At 35.4% G+C, this 18,944-nt stretch overlaps 1 protein-coding gene across 1 annotated transcript in view; it reads left to right on the top strand.

Annotated features, from left to right (window-relative positions):
* Positions 1-5,962: 5,962 nt before the first annotated feature.
* The window catches only part of gpr146 (G protein-coupled receptor 146), a 31,816-nt gene continuing 18,834 nt past the window's right edge, over positions 5,963-18,944 (top strand). The window contains exon 1 of the mRNA XM_056454230.1: positions 5,963-6,266. The gene's annotated coding sequence lies outside the window, so the exon portion shown is untranslated. The remainder of the gene's footprint in view (positions 6,267-18,944) is intronic.

The raw sequence follows: 18,944 nt of genomic DNA, 5'->3' as shown, positions 1-18,944 counted from the left end.
GGTTAGGGTTAAGCATAGAGTAATATGCTGGTGTTTAACAGCATTGCTTTATTGCATTCCTGCACTGGACTCCCACATACTCTCTGTCTTGTGCTGAACCCAGTTGACAATCACAACAGACATAGTCATCGGACCAATCACAGCAGATTAGCGAACCAAAATATGACCTTTATGATGCATAATAGGGGCTCTTTAACTCATTTGTGAACATGATTTCTGCATGATTCCTTTAGAATGCAATGAAGACAACAAGCCGCATGATTCCACACCAAGTCACGATGTCATCAAATTACACCTTTGTTTGTTGTGAATACGCGCCATCTAGTGGAAATTTACATACTCATCATCATGACTTGCTCCAAAATATATTTTTTAACCTGAAAAATACATTTGCTCTAAGCAACGCAAAAATAACCAAATTTCATTATTCACTAACAGTGTTTTTAGCAACACGTACAAGCAGGCGCAACCATTTGAATCTTTTTGGCTCGAGACTTCCAGTCCCATTCACTTCCATTCCTCTTTAGACGTTAAAACATTTAGTTCTGCTGCTTGATGTTGCTAACTGATGTTTTCTTATGATATTTTTCTACTTTGCCTGTATAGTCATGAACACGCTTGTTTGTAGAGGAAGTAGTTTGACCGTTTACTGCCATTTGTTATACCTAGTCCTTTCTCCCATAGGCAACTGAATCGGAAGTTCTAAAACAATCGCAAAAACACGTGAAGTTCCGCATCGCAGGTTAATATGTCTGTCAACATCTCGAAAAATGTGTTTTCATGACCCTTCAAGATATGCTTTGATATTTTTCTGGCACACAAGACATAAATAGCAATTGGAAATGATTTCTAAAATGAGCCTTTGAACTGATGCGTTTCAAAGTCGCCCATTGTCTTTTAATAGATCTACGTTGCACTTACTCTCCAAATAATGCCGTACGGTAATCATGAATGATTTTCATCATCACACGTGCTGCACGCTCTGTCCCACCATTCACTGGGGATTAAACATAAAACACTAATTCTTTAATACACCTCAGCTTGAATGAAAGTACAGGTCGTGTCACCTATTACTTTGGATAAATGTGAATGCAGCAGAGTTAAGCGACGGCAGCCAGGATTACGACCCATGTGATTTGCAAATCATTATTAAATAAACAAAAATCCACATCAAAATGCACTGAACCAAATTCAGGTCACAATAAAAAACATTAGGCCAATTGTTTCTGAAGAAAAAGGGGCCATAGATCTATAACATTTCTGCTGTACAAGGGTTTGAAATTGTGAAGTGAATGGTCTATAAAAAACAAGCAGAATTACAAAGTCATTTTAATACTCTATCTGCATTCATGACAACAGAAATGCTTCTGCTACTGTGACAGCAACAACAGGATGATCCACAAGTTCATGTTGTTGTGAAAAAAAGAATAAAGTGGTCACCATTAGTACACAGTGGCCATCACATAACCACAACACTCAGTCCGCATGATAATCTCTTTCTAGCGGCTCCACGGAGCTGCTGAGTCAAAGGATTGACAATCTCTCAAGAGGCTTCCTCTATATGACTCAAAGCAATAAAATGCATTTATCCAGTAGATTTCTCCTTAATCCGCTGTGTCATATCTTGTTATAAGCTTTAAAATCGAGCATTGCTACGATACAGCTGAACTTAATATGTGGTGAACTACATGATGAGTATTCATGAGCGAGCCATCGATTGGAACGTAAAGGCAATTGGTTTCTTACTCTAAAAATAAAGTAGCTGCGTTCCAACTAGAACAAACATTAGGGTAATTACAGGCTGTTATAAAACTGATGCTCTGTGGGTCAGGATTTTAAAATGTGGGTCATAAACAGGGATGTACTTAGAGCGGCTCTCACTTCTCATAATCTTTAAGCTTCTTTGCAAACTAGTCACATTATGAGAGACTTACTACGAAAAGTTCAGTGAAGCAGACAGGCAAAAAAAAACTTCCTATTGTTTAGAATGAAGGAGGAAACAATTGAAATCGCACATTAATGCATCCATAATTAAATGGGTAACCATCTGACATGCTGATTAAAGCATGTGGCAGCGGCCATTGCCATAGGTTAATGCTTTAAAGATGCATTCAGTAATCACGTGACAGCAACTCACAACAACTGGTCTAAGTATTTCAGAAATTGCTGATCGTATTCTCATGCACAGCCATCTCTAATGGTCCGTTTCCATTGAGTGGTACGGTATGGGTCAGTACAGATCACCTTTATCAGGCTTGCACTTCCACTGCCAAAAGGGTACCAAAAGGTACTGAAAAAGTTTTTAAAAGTTTCAGTTGACGTCATTCTCGCTTGCGGAAATGTCTACAGTAAAGCTGTATGGGTCGTTCACATATAATATGAGAAGCGCTTCTCAAAACAGATGCTTTATACACATAAATTGCGTATAAATGTTCATTACTAACCTTTCTATGAGCATGATTTGAATATCACTGCAGATCAAGCGAAATAGCCTACTGCAAGGTCTGCAATTACATAAAATGAATAAATAAAAGCAGCATATATGAACACATACTGCCCCTTACAGTCTCCGGTATGTTACCAATTACAGAAAAACTACACACAGCATAGATTTAGTCCTTATTTGGATTCAAAAACCACACGCAACATATAGCCCACAGTAACTTCTCATCTGAATCTTTAAGCTTCACCAGCACATGTAACTTCTTGTTAGAAAATAATTCCGTCATTCCGAGTTCATGATAGTCCAATAGGTGATGATAATAGTTAAACATGGCGGTTTGTTCATCTTTTAGGTTGCTGAAAGAATCATTTGCTCCTTTGTTTTTTCTGGCTTCTCCTTCCTTTTTTGTGCATCACTCTGGCGTTTTCCCCTTTCTTCAAGCACTTCAATAATTATGTGCACGTTATCATCAGCTCAAGAAGTTCGTTATTTCAAATATGATTGTTATTTCAAATGTGATCGTGAGCTCTGGAGAAAGCAAAACTGCTTGCACTTTAGACGGCCTTGTAAACAACTACGGGGCACAGGGTGGATTCTGCTCTTCTTCTTGACTTTGTGGCTGTTTATCAAGACAACGACAATGTTTGCTTAAACTCAGGTCGACCATGTTATTTGTATTACAATGTAATGTCTCGGTTGTGTATTTAAAAAACGACACCTTTGTTTTCATTCTCCTGGCTTGTGCACAAACTAGTGACGTCTCTCTGTAAACGCGTCTTGCTTCGCCTTTTGGTGCCCTTTTGTTGCACTAGGTACCCGTTTGAATCGTACCCAAAAAGTGGTAGAGTATGGTTTGCTTTTTGGTACCTTTTGATAGTGGAAATGGCCATAAAATTGTATCGAACCATACCGTACCACTCAGTGAAAACAGGCCATATGGTGTTCCCATAAACTGTGATGATTCAGCCTGATCTCATGAAGAAATGTACCTATTTGTCAGTTTAGTGGCTACATTTACATTTACATTTAGTCATTTAGCAGACGCTTTTATCCAAAGCGACTTACAAATGAGGACAAGGAAGGAATTTACACAACTATAAGAGCAGCAGTGAACAAGTGCTATAGACAAGTTTCAGGTGTGTAAAAGTCTAAGAAGCAAAGAATTAGTAAAGAATTTTTTTTTTTTTTTTGAGAGAGAGAGAGAGAGAGAGAGAGGGCACAGTTAGTGGTATAGCCAGAGAGGCAGTACGGCTAATTCAGTCGTACAAAAATATACGATTTTAAAATGTAGGTATGTCACCCAACCCCACTCCCACTCTGTGTCTGGAATACTTAAATTGTATTTATTGTGCGGTTGTTTGTTTAGTTTGTGTTAAGTGATTAAAACACCGGCTGAAGTAAAGTAAACATTGGCTGCATCACACTGCACAGCTCATCAAAAGAGATCCTCAGCCACGGGCAATCTCATGAAGCAGTCAATGAGTCGTTCTTTTTACACTCTCAAAATATTTAAATGGTTATATATGTTTTATAGGGCGACGCAGTGGCGCATAGGTAGTGCTGTTGCCTCACAGCAAGAAGGTCACTGGTTCGAGCCTCGGCTGGGTCAATTGGCGTTTCTGTGTGGAGTTTGCATGTTCTACCTGCATTCGTGTGGGTTTCCTCTGGGTGCTCCAGTTTCCCCCACAGTCCAAAGACATGCAGTACAGGTGAATTGGGAAGGCTAAATTGTCCGTAGTGTATGAGTGTGAGTGAGTGTGTATGGGTGTTTCCCAGAGATGGGTTGCGGCTGGAAGGGCATCCGCTGCGTAAAACATGTGCTGGATGAGTTGGCGGTTCATTCCGCTGTGGTGACCCCAGATTAATAAAGGGACTTAGCCGAAAAGAAAATTAATTAATGAATGATATGTTTTATAGAATTTTAAATTTAGCTTTTGATACTTAGTAGCACTGACACTTTTCTCTATTTAAATGTTTTTTTGTGTGTTTTATTGACATCCTTGTGTTGTTTATACAATATTTATTTGCTTTTGAGTTTTAATGTGTTTTCTGTTTAACTGTTTTAAAGCACTTTGATCAACTTTGTTTGTAGTAAGATGCTATAAATCAGGGGTGCCCAAAAGTTTTCATATGAAGGACCAAAAAACCAAATATCACTGAGAGATGTGGGCAGAAGGTAAATATAACAAACTATATTATTACATTAAAGTTGCCCTGGGTAATTTGCTAATTTATTTAATAATTAATTAATGCAAATTAATGCAGTATAACTTTTTAAATGGTAATTTATTGCAATCAAATAGACAATCATATTTATCACAGTGGAGTTCAATGCTGAATTCAAGCAGAATCTGCCTTGATTTGCTTACCAAAGTGTCTGGATTGTATATTCCAACTAAATCTGATTAATCTACACCATTTAATTATAACATTTAACAGCAGTTAGCTTTTAACAATAAAAAAAACAAACAAACCATGCCCATCATTCTCCCTCTCTTCTCAGATGGGATGGTGGGCCCAATGTACCCATGGGCCAACTTTGGCTAGCAGGCCCTAGTTTGGGCATCTCCCTATAAATAAAGGTTGATTGATTTTAATTAATATTTTATTTCTATTTTTAATTTGACAGAGTAATTTGAAATGCTTCATGAGACTGCAATTATTTTTGCATAATTACAGTACACAGATTTTTACCTTTCTCTTTTTGTCAGATACTTTGCTTCCCATCAAAATTTGTAACACTGCAGTTCACACTACAGCTTGGCTCTTTAACAAAGACTTAAATATAAGTGACCTTTAAAATCAGCTATTAAGGAAAATATATTAAAATTCTGAATATGCAATTAGGGTAATACAACCCCTAACAAAAATAAACATATTTAAAATTATTCATAATCCTTTTTATCAGACTTATTTACAACTGTTTTATTCAGCCATTTTTATAATACAAAAGCAACCCGCGTTTATTCTTATTTGTAAAAACATCAATTGCAAATAGGTTAGTTTCCTCATCGAGACTACTGGTGTAAGTTGGTCTAAATAATGCTGAGGGATCAGTAATCTTCTGACCTGCAGACTCAAAGCTGCTTTTGTGGCTTGTTTTGAAGGCGATAGTGAGTGAGTGTGCTGCTGAAAGTTGAAGTGTGTGTGTGTGTGTGTCACCCCTCCCTTCACTGCACTCGTCCAATGACTGCGAATTAAGCGAATTTACAAACCCTACTACGGGTGAGGATGCGCTTATGAATATAAATAAGGTTCTTAATCACGTATATCTACTGCCTTCCAATGGAAAATGCTTAGTTCATGAATATGAATGATCCTGCGCGGGCGTTGTTGTGTAACCTTCCAATGGAGAACGCCTGCGACATGAATATTAATTAGACAAGGGCGTCTTTGCTGCGTTATCCAACGGCGAAAGTTTGGATCATGAATATTAATATCCAGTGTTTGCCGTAGTAGGATTTGATGATTTTTGCAGTCGGGCCTCTTGAAGAGGACTGTGGGGGAGGGTCACGTGACGTGTGTACACACACTGTAGAGTTCAGCACCACTCGACTCGTAGTAAGATCATCAGCGTCCTCCCCTTTCCAGAACAAGCGTTGACGGACCAAGGACGAATATACCATATGCAACTGTGTTTACGCCACATCTCGGCGCCTTGATCGATCGCATTTTTTACTTACTTTCTTTTACACGAAGTCCGGGTACTCCTGCTGCCGATTTGGGAGCTTTTGGCAAAGTATCGGAGGAGAAATGTCAATGGAAATACAGCAGAATCCGATGCCTCCGTAGAGCTGTCCGAGTGCCAAGAACTGGTCCTCTGGTGAGTAGGTTAGCCAATACCTCCCTATATTGAGTTTAAAGTTGTTTTTGAACTAACATTTAACCTGGTGTTATTTCGTCAGCGGTGATAAGAGAGCTCACGTTCATGTGAGGCACTTTCTATGTGTTTACCGCTCGAACTGTGGCATATCTATGACAGTTACGTTGGGTAAAACTGAAACATCAGTCAGGTTAAATTTGAACGTGTAATGGCCGGATGAAAAACAAAAACAAACCAGTGATGGTAAACAACGCTTAAATTTATAAAAAAATAGTTTGATAAAGATTGATAAACGTCACTCTTGATTATTTACAATCAAAGAATTAACAACAATTAATTAAATATATACATTGTAACCACAAATAGTTTTGCGGCACTAACCATAGTCCATAAAACTGTGGTCATATGCTAATAAATACGCCAAAAGCCTTGTTATTACACTTTTATTATAATGAAACCATGGCCAACGTCTTTGGTAAGGAATGGAAATATATAACATGTGTGTGTGAGAGAGAGAGATAAACTTGCATTTTGTATCATTATTTTAGTGTCAGTGTAAATGTCTTTGAGCTTTGAGCATCTTGTAAGCATCAACAGAGCCTGAGAAATACTATGTATCTACATTTAATCCCTGTTTGTACTCTGGTAACAGTTTGAAGTTTTATTTTGAAGTAATATTGAAAATGAAAACAAATTATTTCAGTTAAGTCATTTAAGTAGTCGACTAACAAGTGAAAAGTGTTTTATTATTATTATTTTTAAGCTTAATAAAGTATGAACGTGCTTACTTTCATCGACTTGTGAAACAACAGTCATATTAAACTAAAGTAGTGTAATAATTTAAACAATTATAACCAAACTATCTTTCATTTGCATCTAAAACTACATTTTGTCTTAGTTTTATTAGCACATGGATGTTTTTACACCCTTTAATGTTTAGTTGAGTTTGAAAGTAGCAAATGGAGAAGCTTGACGATGTTGTTGTCATTCGCCTGAAGCCTATATTTATTCTCGTACTCTGACACATTAGTTGATTTCGCAATGCACCTGTCTATAAATGATGTTGCTGGGAAGTGAAGTGACATCCGACTTCTTGTTTTACCTCATTAACCAAAAACCCCAGAGAGGCTACGTTACCATTGGATCGGGTCCATGTAGGACTTGTAAGAGGATGGCAATGTGCCTGTGTGTTCTGCTGAAGACTGCACACGTCATAGGAGACAGCTGAGAGATGCTTGCCTCTTTGCCTAAAGACACTGGCGGGCGCTTTGCTCTCCAACACGGTCTGGACTGTCCAGCTGGACATGAGAGGATTACATAACCTGTTATCCAATTTTCTCATACAGTCATTTCAACTTTCATCTCTCATGTTCCCTTCAGTCTGCATATTTGCAATATTATCAGTTCGATGCAAACATGTGCTGAATAAGTTGGCGATTCATTCCACTGTGGGGACCTCAGATTAATAAAGGGACTAAGCCGAAAAGAAAATGAATGTATGAATGAATGAAATTGATAACGATGCTAGATGTCATTATTCAGTTATATATATAGTAATATGTGCAACAACAAAAAATCTAATTTTGGGAATAATAATTTTTTAACCTGTTTTGAGTTCTGCATTTATTTTGTAATGCATAAATACACATAATTTGAAATCTTTATTATGTATTATTATCAACATAGGCTCATTCTGAAAACGTAGCCCTTTATACATTTATGGAGATCGCGAAATATGTAGCCAGAAGTAGCTATGGCTGCATTTCATCTTTAAAATGAACGCTACAGGGTGGTATGACGTTGTTTCTTTTTCATGCTTACCAGCTGACCGCTTACCTCTGTATGGATTGTTTTTTCGCAATTACCAGTTTGTCCAGTAAGTTTGCCGTGTACGTTGGCAAACTTAAGATGCTGAGAGGAGTTGACCACGATGACAGGGTTTGAGTCAGGCGAATAACGGTTCCAAAAAGTGGAAATAATTAAAAAAAAATAAAATAAACAAGTAAGTAACAGGGTGAGAATGTGGTAAAATCTGAAAACGTGGTAAAAAAAAAAATCAGACGAGGGATTTTCATTTTCTGAATTATCTTTTAAAACTGTCATTTGGGTTTAGGAGATTGGTGGGTGGGTCAGTCTGTGCTTTGAAAACACTATTGGTCAGGTTTATGGAAGGAAGAGGGTGTATCTGTCAGTCAGTTGATGGCAGCCTCTAGTGGATTTACGTGAGAACAGCAGGTGCGAATGGCACTTACGAGGGAAATTTGAGATCTTAAAAAGCGTGCACAGCAGCCTCTGGTGGATTCGCGAAAACAAAAACTGCAAAAATAGTAGCTCCTGGGATGTATTTGGCGCTCTCCTGAAACGTATATAGCAGTACTTTTTCAGAACTGCCAATTATTCCAATTTAATGCTCAAGAAGATTATATTATATTATATTATATTATATTATATTATATTATATTATATTATATTATATTATATTATATTATATTATATTATATTATATTATATTAAAATGAAAACATTGATAATTTACAATATTTATTTTCAATAATGAAAACTAATGTGCTGTCAATCAGAAGTAAGCTTAAATTGTCAATAAATGAACACTTTTAAAATGCATTAAATTAGGGCTGCAAGATATTGGAAAAAAGAAAAAAAACAATAATAATTTGGACATTGAGACATTTTATTTGTCTCTGATATACATAATACATATACAGTTGAAGTCAGAATTATTAGCCTCCTGAATTATTAGCTCTCCTGTTTATTTTTTCCCCAATTTCTAACATGCATTACTTATAAGCATTAACATGCATGCTTATAAGCAACTAGTTAATAATTGTGTCCTAAAGTGTTGCCAAATGTATTAATTTAGATTGATTTGGATGATGAGGAGTGAATCATGCATAAAATGTAATAAACAAACTACAAGCATAGATGAATGCAATAATGCAAAGATAAAAGTGAGATAAACAGTGCATGCTTTATGCTTTTGTATATTTAAATGTAAAAACTACACTGCAAAGTCAATTCAACTTTGCATATCTTGACTTGCAATGCGACTATTGCGGATGCACACATTGCAATATTGATGCAACAACGATATATTGTGCAACCCCACTTTAAATCATAAGTAATGTTTTTAATAACAGATCAGCATATTCAAATGATTTCTAAAGGATAATCTGAGGCTAAAGACTAGAGTAAATTCAGCTTTGAATCACACAAAATAAACAGCATTTTAAAAATATACAAAAAATAAAAACTACAAAATTGTAGCAATATTTTCTGTATTTCTGAGAGACGTCTTTAACACACATTTAAAAAAAGTTCACTCATAAATCGAAGCGTAACCAAATTGCTCTATGCAAATCATGCATGGATGGTTTTGTATAACCAGGAATGCTCCAGCACGGAGAATTTGTTTTTCCTCGGTTTAAGACTGCCTAGTGATAAGCCATGCTCGCGGTACGCAAACACCCAGAGTGATCTCTCCTGCTGATGACTTTACAAAGAAGTGCTGAGAGAACATGCCGTCCCTGGGGTCAACACAGCTGAGCCGGTGTCAGGAACACTAATATAGAGATGTGCAGGAGCTTTAATTGAGATGTTGTTTGTATGGTGCTTACAACTTCAAGAAAGCATTAGAGGCCGTAGAAAAAGTGCCCTAGAATACATTGGTTGCCCTTCAGCTTGTAGGTGGTGGATGAATTGTGCAGTGGGAGGATGAAGGACTGAAACGGGTCGAGGCAGTGGTGAATAAAATTACTTGTCGCTTCTGAGGCGAGAAAGGTCCCTCTGCAACACCCACACCAGGCAAACTTTAATTATGCGCTCACACGGTTGAGTGTGCATTTATTAATTGTACTTTTCAGCTGAATATTAAATATTTTTGTTTGAATATTGATGAGGCACACTTTGATCTCTATACCAAGATGACCACTACTAGAGTGTCCGACTGTTTCCAGAATTGCATTTCAAGCCTTTTCAATTCATTCTCATTACTGGAATGATATACAACAAAGTCAAATTTACAGTAAACTGAATGAATCCATAATGTCAAATAATGCACACGTTTTTTGGGCGTCAGATTTTGAGAACATTTGATTTTGTTTCTAGTTGTTAACTATGGTTAAACTTTCTAAACCAGTTGACAATAATAGAGTTGACATTTTCCACTATTTTGTGCTTTAGCTCAAGATGCTAATCTCAAACTAGATCACACATGGCATGTCTAAAACAGTGTTTTATCTGTTCGCAATGTTTTTAAAGGCCCCGTGAAGTGCTTTGAAATATGCATTTTTATTACATGTGGTCTGTGACGCTGTGGCGACCTCTGATAAATAAAGGAATAAGCTGAAGGAAAATGAATGAAATTATAAACAATACAGAAAATAAATGTTTCAAGCAAATGTTTATTTAACTTAGTAAGCGCGATAAAGACGAAAAACAGACTTAGTTCATGATAATTAAAGCTGAATGTATGAATCAGGAGGCGTCGACAGTTATTGGTCATTATTGGACATTATTGGTTATTACTGTGTTATTATTCAACTATTAAGTTATTAAAAGTTGGTTTATCTTGGAGATGCAAAATGTACACAGAATTCAGTCACGCTTTGTTAGTTTTGAGCTGAAAGAGAGCTAAAAAAAAGCCCACACATTGTCACTTAACATTAGTAACATATATTTTGGTAATAATAAAATATTGGTAATATATTATAAAGCTGATTGACCTTTTGAAAGAAATGTTTACTAAATATAATCAAAAATGTATTTTATCTGCATTTTAAATCAGATTTTGGTTGTGTTTTGGTTAAGAATGTGTAAAAAATGTGTTTTAAATGTTAATCCCATTTATTTTGAATTAGGGAACAAAATAACAGCATGGATAACTGTAAAATAATGCATTGGACATTAACTGAATGAACAAATATAGCAAAACACCCTTTTGCATATTACTAAAAAATATTGAAATTACAATTTACAAACAAGCAAAACTGCTTCAGTCAAATATAGTCATGCTTGTTGTTATGCAAGGAAAGTTCTTTAAAAGGTCCCATAAAATTAAAATAAAGTTTTTAAGACGTTTTTAAGATATCCAGCTAGTGTGCTCCAAAACAGTGACAAAATACACGTTTAGAAGATATAAAGCTGATATTAACATGTACAGCTTGTAGTTTGTCTCTTCCACCTAAATGGATCAACAGTTTTATTTACGTCAACTCACACAACAGTTTGTCATCAAATCATAACCAATCAAATGCTCTCTAGTATCTGACATGCTCCGCCCCTTTCTAGACGCTTCTCACTTGCTTTTTTTATTTGTTGCTCTTGATCTCAACCACTCTCATTGGCAGAGCTGTGATAATACAAAACACTATTGGCTGTTTTTGTAAAAAGGGAGGAGCTACACTATGTCCCACCCTCCCATCGGGTTTCGATTGAGATTATGTCTAACATCGAATAAAAATGCACATTTCAAAGCACTTCACAGGACTTAGAATAATAGTGTAATTCTAAAAAAAAAAACCTATTTGCAACCGTATTCCAGATTAAATTATTTATTATGGTAATTTAAATTAAAGTAAATAAAATTAATTGTAACACATAATACCCTAAAATTACATTACTGATAGCAAAAATAAAAAGAAACAGATTTTTTTTCAGTGAATAATAATATTATGTTATAATTATAAATGTGTGATGGATCATTTCTGGAAATCATTGTAAATTCACACACACAAAAGAAACGGCAAACACTGTAAAATTACATAAAATGTGATGGAAGACTGCTTTCACACCTGTAGATTGATTTTCTGAAACAGGGATTAAAATTGTTACAATGTTGCACTTTGTTCTTGGTGCGGTTCGCTTTCAAACGGCAAAGTTTCTAAACAGACCAAAAGAGCTAAAACAAGTCACGAGCGAGTAAACTCTCCTCACATTGGTCAGAGTCCCGCTCAGCGGCCATGAGTCCTTATTTTAATTTATGACGATGAGCAATAAGACATTAAATGTGAAAAAGAGTGTTTAATTTTGAATGGTGACACACCAAATATAAATCAGAGGTAAGACTTTTTCATACGTAGCCGTTGGCTATATTTATGCGTTATATGCTTTACATTACAGAGAGAAATAACAGATAAACCAAGACTGATAACGGATAAACAGCTCTCGTTAATAGTTCAGCATGCTTTCACTTTCGTGTTTGACATGAAATGCATATTTACCTGTTGGAATGACATCCCAGCCTACTAGTAATTCTCTCTTCATATAGCCATATACCGTATATGCCTATTACATAACCATAATACACTGTGATATAGCCTGGTTCGTTAGTTCGTTGGATCGTATTGCTTTCTCACTACAAGCGATCCGCTCCAGAGTTCGTTTCTATCGAGCCGAGGCCACCTCATTCAGGAGATCTCGGACCGATTGTTGGTTTCACATATGCCAAACGAACCGCGCTAACTGGGGAAACGCGCCAGGCTCCGAAACAAAAGTCTAGGTGTGAAAGCACCCTTAAACTCCATACTGTTCTAAAAGTTACAAAAGTAACAAAACTAAAACTCAACCATATATACAGCACCCATTTTTAGCATATTAATTATTAATAATAAATGTATGTATTATGTTTGCTTTATTTGCATAGGCGTCATTTTCAACTTTAATAAATGTGTAACCATAATATATTCTGAACTCCAAATCTTCATTCTTCCTCTTCCTCTGCTTTCTATTTCCTAAACACAGAAGTGAAAAATGTATTGTAACACCTCACCATCTGACTGCAGAGCACTCATACACACACACACACACACACACACACACACACACACACACACACACACACACACACACACACAAAGCTCAGAAAATGCAATCATGTGACATCACTCAGCCGATTCGCAGAATTTGCTGTACATTCCAGCGCGGATATGAGGGGTGTGGAATAGCCCATTTAGTTTTACACCCACAGCACGCGGTCAGCCAGCACGTCTTGTTGTTTATGTACAATTAATAACAGAGGTCACTGAGAAGTGTGCAGTGCTATGGGACTCATCCCCTTGCAGGCGTGCTTGCTCATGTACGGACGCTGCAGGCGTTAGAAGGCCTTTCAAAATGACATGCTTTACAGCAAGCCGTGATGTCCTTTTGCACCCGCTTAGGAATGCTTGAGTCTGCCAGCCTAGACAGTGTTTGGTCATGGTCTCTTGAGGAAGGCAAGATGCTGCAGTGTTTAAAAAGGATGGCAGGTTGACAATTTGTTTGTCTGCCAGCAAGCTACGTCGATAAATTGTAGATTTTTTTTATTTTTAAAGGATGCGGCAGATTTAAAATTTTGAGATTAGTAAGATTTTTATTATTTTTATATTAGGCAAGAAGGTATCACTTTACAATAGGGTTTGTATTAGTTAACGTTAGGGCTGCACAATATATCGTTTTAGCATCAATGTGCATTGCAATGTCTGCAATAATCTCATTGCAGGGATCTGCAATGTAGTTGGGATTATAGTTGACCTGACATTACAGTTAACAACAAAGTGGAGTAATTTCATATTTTAACCTCAGAGTGAAATGTTATTATTTGCATGTGTTTTTAAAACCTGACTGTAAGAATTTGAAGAAAATTTAAGCAATTTGTGCAGATTTAATGAAACCATTGTAGCTTAAAGATTAATTGTACATTATATAATTATTGACTCAATTAAAACATTTCAGTATTATTATTATCATTATTATTATTCATTATTCAGCATACTTATCCAGCCCTTCCAGCTGCAACCCATCACTGGGAAACTATTATTATTATTACTACTATAAAGTGATTTAATTTCTGCTTTCGAAAACAGTTTGACTTGTTAGAAAAATCATAAATCATTGTTTATTTGCATATTTTCTCTGTTATATTTACTTTGGTTGTCATTTTTTAAATTATATTTTATGCAGATACGCTCCCCTACACAGTAAAAAATGCAAGGTTCCACACAATTCATACATTTTGTCCCAACACAAATCGATTAGGTTAATTTAACACTTTTAATAAATATATGTGGATTGAACAAGTTGTCCCAATAAAATCTCAAGAATTGTGTTGTTTCAGCTCATTTTAATTAAGTAGTTTGAACAAGTAAAAATATATATGTTTTGAGTGTACAGAATCATCCCAATTGATCTAAAATTATGAACTCTTTGCAAGCTATTCAAGTCATTTGCTCAAATTTGATTTATTTCGCAATATACAGATTCCAAATGCAAATATCACACTTGAAATTAACTCTGGACCTTTTATTTGCTCATTGTAATTGGGGCAATGAGGGAATAACACACACCGGGCCATGGAACAGCTAAGAAGCCAATTGTCCAATTACTTTTGGACCCATAACAAGTGGGAGGCACATATGCAAACTGATATAATTCCTATACCGTTCACCTGATTTGGATGAAATATCCTCAAATCAAAGCAGACAGTCTGCAATTAAAGCACATCTTGTTAGTTTCAAATTAATAAATATATTGCAATGTCAGTTTTTTCAATATCGTGCAGCCCTAGTAAACGCACTAACATGAATAAACAAAGAAGAGTATATTTATTATTATGTTATTTATGTTTGTTAATGTTAGTTATTGGAAATAAAATATGTTCACCGTTTGTTCAAGTAACTTATTTAAAATAATCTGAAACAACCAAATTCATAAGTTTTTTGGGTGGACAACTTAATTGTTTTATGTTCAATCCACTTAAAAGTTCAAAAACTAATAAATTAACTTAATTCCTTCATGTTGTCCCAACAGAAATCGATTGTGTGGAACCCAGCATTTTTTTTTACAGTGTTGTTAGTTCATGTTTACTCACTAATGTTAACAAGCATGAATTTGGATTCCTAATAATGCATTAGTAAATGTTGAACTACAATTTGTAAATGCTGTACAAGTATCGTTCATTATTAGTTCATGTTAGTAAGTACATTAACTAATGGATTCGTATTGTAAAGTGTTAAGAAATTAATAGATTTATATAGCAGTGCTGCATTAAATAGATCAAAAGTAGCAATAATAATGTGCAATACACACCATATCATGCGTACAAACATGACACACTGAGGTGGGATTTAGGCTAGTGTTTTTGTCTTTTTAAAAAATGTGTTTTGAAATTAAAAAGCTCCTCATTCAGAATGCCGTTTACATTGGGTTTCAGAAAAACAATCTCCGTCCACACTATGCAGTCTAAAATACATGATGCCAACTATTCGCAATTGTGAAAAGCTGTGCCATTTTCTAAAGTTTGTATTTTAGTTTATCTATACTGAAACGGATCACCAATATTTCCAAACTAAAACAGGATCTTTAGCTTTTCAAACATGCTCTGTTTGTGCAAAGATTTTGAATTAATGTGGATGCCAGGCATAACAAAATGTACGTGTCGTGAAATGAAAACTCATCAGTGTTGGCATCTAAATCTGCCAGTTCAGTGAATTATTAATCCAAATATTCTCTTTAAAATTAATAAACAATATAGATTATATAAATTATAAATTGGAGGTTTTGTCCAAAATAAGATACTTCCATTCTATATATACACAACAAACATTATGATAATAATAGGATAAATGCGTCTGCTGTGTACTGTGTGTGTAAAGTGTAAATATATGTATTTCTGATTTCACAGCACTCCTAAAAGTGTAGTCAAAACGTGCAGCTCTTCAAGTCAATTGTAGACAAACTCAGATTTACTTCTACTAACATTCTGAAGTGCACATCAGATGAGCAGTTCACTATCCTGTTAGGCCATGACAGAGGAATTTGTGAATGGAAGTGAAGCAATACAACTGACACCGGAAGGTCATGTGACAATAGCATGGTGATTGTAGAATGTCCGTTTATTCAGATTACAAACATTCATACTATACAAAAGTATATATTATATATTTTTAAAGCAAAGTGCAACGACAACAAAAAGCGAAAAAAAAATAAATCTAACTAATTAATGTATTTTTGCCTTTCTGAACTTAAATTAAAGGGTAATTTTGCATTCCGTCACACTTCATAACAGTGTTTAATATTTTTTGACTTTTTTTTTTAGGTTACATGATAATGTCAGCTGTACCACAAATACTATAGTAATATTTTAGATTAATAATTGCACACCATTAGTTAAAACATTGCTATACATTTATTAATTAACATATTTCTAATTCAAATAAATAAGTGTTTTGAGATATCCGTAATTGTTAATAATAAGGTTTAATTTCTAAATAGGCATGACACTGAAAACTGGAGTAATCATGCTGAAGATTCACATGGAATAAATAGAATTTTTGTATACATTCAAATAAAACAAATATAAAAATAATGCAAGTCTTATTATTATGATTATTATTATTCAATATTATTTAACTGTATTTTTAATGATAAATCCAGCTTTGGTGAGCTTTGATGAAGAATTTTGCCAAAAATATTTACATGGCAAAATTTGTAGATAGATAAACTTGCTAGAATTAGATTACTGTTACATCTTTTTTCCTCTAACCAATATTTCTAGTTTTTATATCATATCTATATCAGCATCTTTTAAACTATTTACTGTCAGTGAATCGTGTCTTCCAGATAAACAACACAACTGTTTGATAAAGTATTTTAGGCATTAGGTCATCATTACAGAAGAATTTAAGGATCAAGTCACTTTGGAATGCTATAGAAAATTTGGCATTAGCAAAAATGCATCTTAATTATTCATATAGTGTATTCTGAATATATTATACAGTAAAAACATGCCCTCCGAAGACTTGTATTAAGTGGAACATGGATCAGTGGATGAGTAAATACAGATGCTTTTAGCAGTTTGTGACTGAAACTACCCTTATTTATCGGTCACCGTGGTCAAAGCGAGAGCAGGAAGTGAACAGGATGATCTTTGAGGAGAGCGATAGGGACACGGGTAGTGGCTAGTTTTGCTGTTGTATTGTGTTTACAAAGTCCTTTTGCAAGATATTTAGTTTCTTTGGATGTAATCCATGTGGAAAAGCCAGTGTGTTCTTAAAAGCATTATGGAGTCAGACTTTGACACCTGCCCTTTAGAAACCAAGCCCTCACGTCTTGTTTTCCCTTGGCAGTTCTTTTCTTCTCTTCTCATAATGTAGAAGCAAGACTCTTGCCAACACGTAAAAAAAAAAAGAGCAGTGGATAATCTTAAAGGACTCTTGAAATTAAAATACATTTTTTTTTAGATGTTAGTATTAGTATGTTAGTGTTAAAGGATATCTATAAGCAAGTGTGCACCAAAACAGTGACAACATTCACATTTAGACGATTTAATTATGATTTAAACATTCGAACTTGCTATTTGGCAAACAATTTGAGTCAGCTCATACTTCAGTTTGTCATCAGATCTTCTGACCAATCAAATGTTCTATTATACTGTAGTGTTTGACATATCCATCCCCCCCCTCCCCTCCTCAAGACATTTCTCATTTGCTTTAAAATTGATCTCATCCACTCCATTAAAAAAAAAACAGAAAGCTATAGACTGGATTTTTACATGGCGGACATTTTAAAAGTGAAAGTGAGGCTGCGGTGAGAAGAAACCAGGAAGTGTTGCCTGGAGTCACACAGGAACGTTGTCTGCTATGGTGTATTGTGTACCTGGCTGTATATCTTAACAGTGAAAAGAAAGTGACCCAAATTTATTATTCCACTGCTTGCCAAGTGACCCGAAGGTTCGTTCTGAATGAATAGTGAAAATAAAAAAGGGATATCAGAACTCATTTTCAGCCAAGTTAAGGGAAATGACACTAGTTGGCTTATGTTATCGTTCCCAATCACATGTTTTAGATGCCATTTATCAAACTCAAGTTCATGAACTGATTCTTTCTATATTAGACTTGTCACAATACTGAATTTTGGCACTGAAATAAAAAAAAAGTAAAATAAAAATGTAAATTTCCAGCTAACATTTAAGCACTGTTGAGCACGTTCTCAAACACCACTTATTTGCCAGTATTCACCAGCGTTCAATGGAAATGACTGTCATTGGCTGTGAAGGTCATGTTCACCGCTCTTCATCGATGTTTACGAAGTGCAAACACAGATGATCTTCACAGCTTTAAAACGCTCCAGTATCAGTGTATCTGTGTTTGCACTCTGTGAAAAGTGTTGAACTAATGAACTTCACAGCCAATCACAGTCATTTCTGTTGAGCACTGGTGAACAATGGCAAATCAGAAGTGTTTATGAATGTGCTTAAATGTTAGCTGGAATTGACTTAAAAAAAATCCAGTATCATGACAACACTATTACAGACAACACGTGGGTGTGCTCCAAACATTTTACAGAGGACTGTGTTGTTTTATTGCTCACTGGTTTACATAGGCTGAAGCAGGGAAGCGTCCCCATGGTGTTTACCTGGTGCCATGAACAGATTGTGATTTTGTTTGATGACTAATATGCTAAAATGCTGGACACTGTACATCACACAGGACTAGGAATCTCATTGGGAGCATTCAGAACATCCTCTGTTTAATGTTTATATATTGAAGCAAAAGAACCATCCCTTGAAAGATGACATTTAAAATTAGTGCTCCAATATGCTGTCAAACTGAAATCAAAAAGAGGTAACCCAGCTTTAATCCTTCTGTCTTCCACCATGAATATTTAGAATGTATGAAGACAGACCCA

This window comes from Danio aesculapii, chromosome 3 (genome assembly GCF_903798145.1).
Source record: "Danio aesculapii chromosome 3, fDanAes4.1, whole genome shotgun sequence".
NCBI lineage: Eukaryota > Metazoa > Chordata > Actinopteri > Cypriniformes > Danionidae > Danio > Danio aesculapii.
The sequence above is the reverse complement of the archived record's forward strand: the minus strand, read 5'-3'. Positions and strand labels throughout refer to the sequence as shown.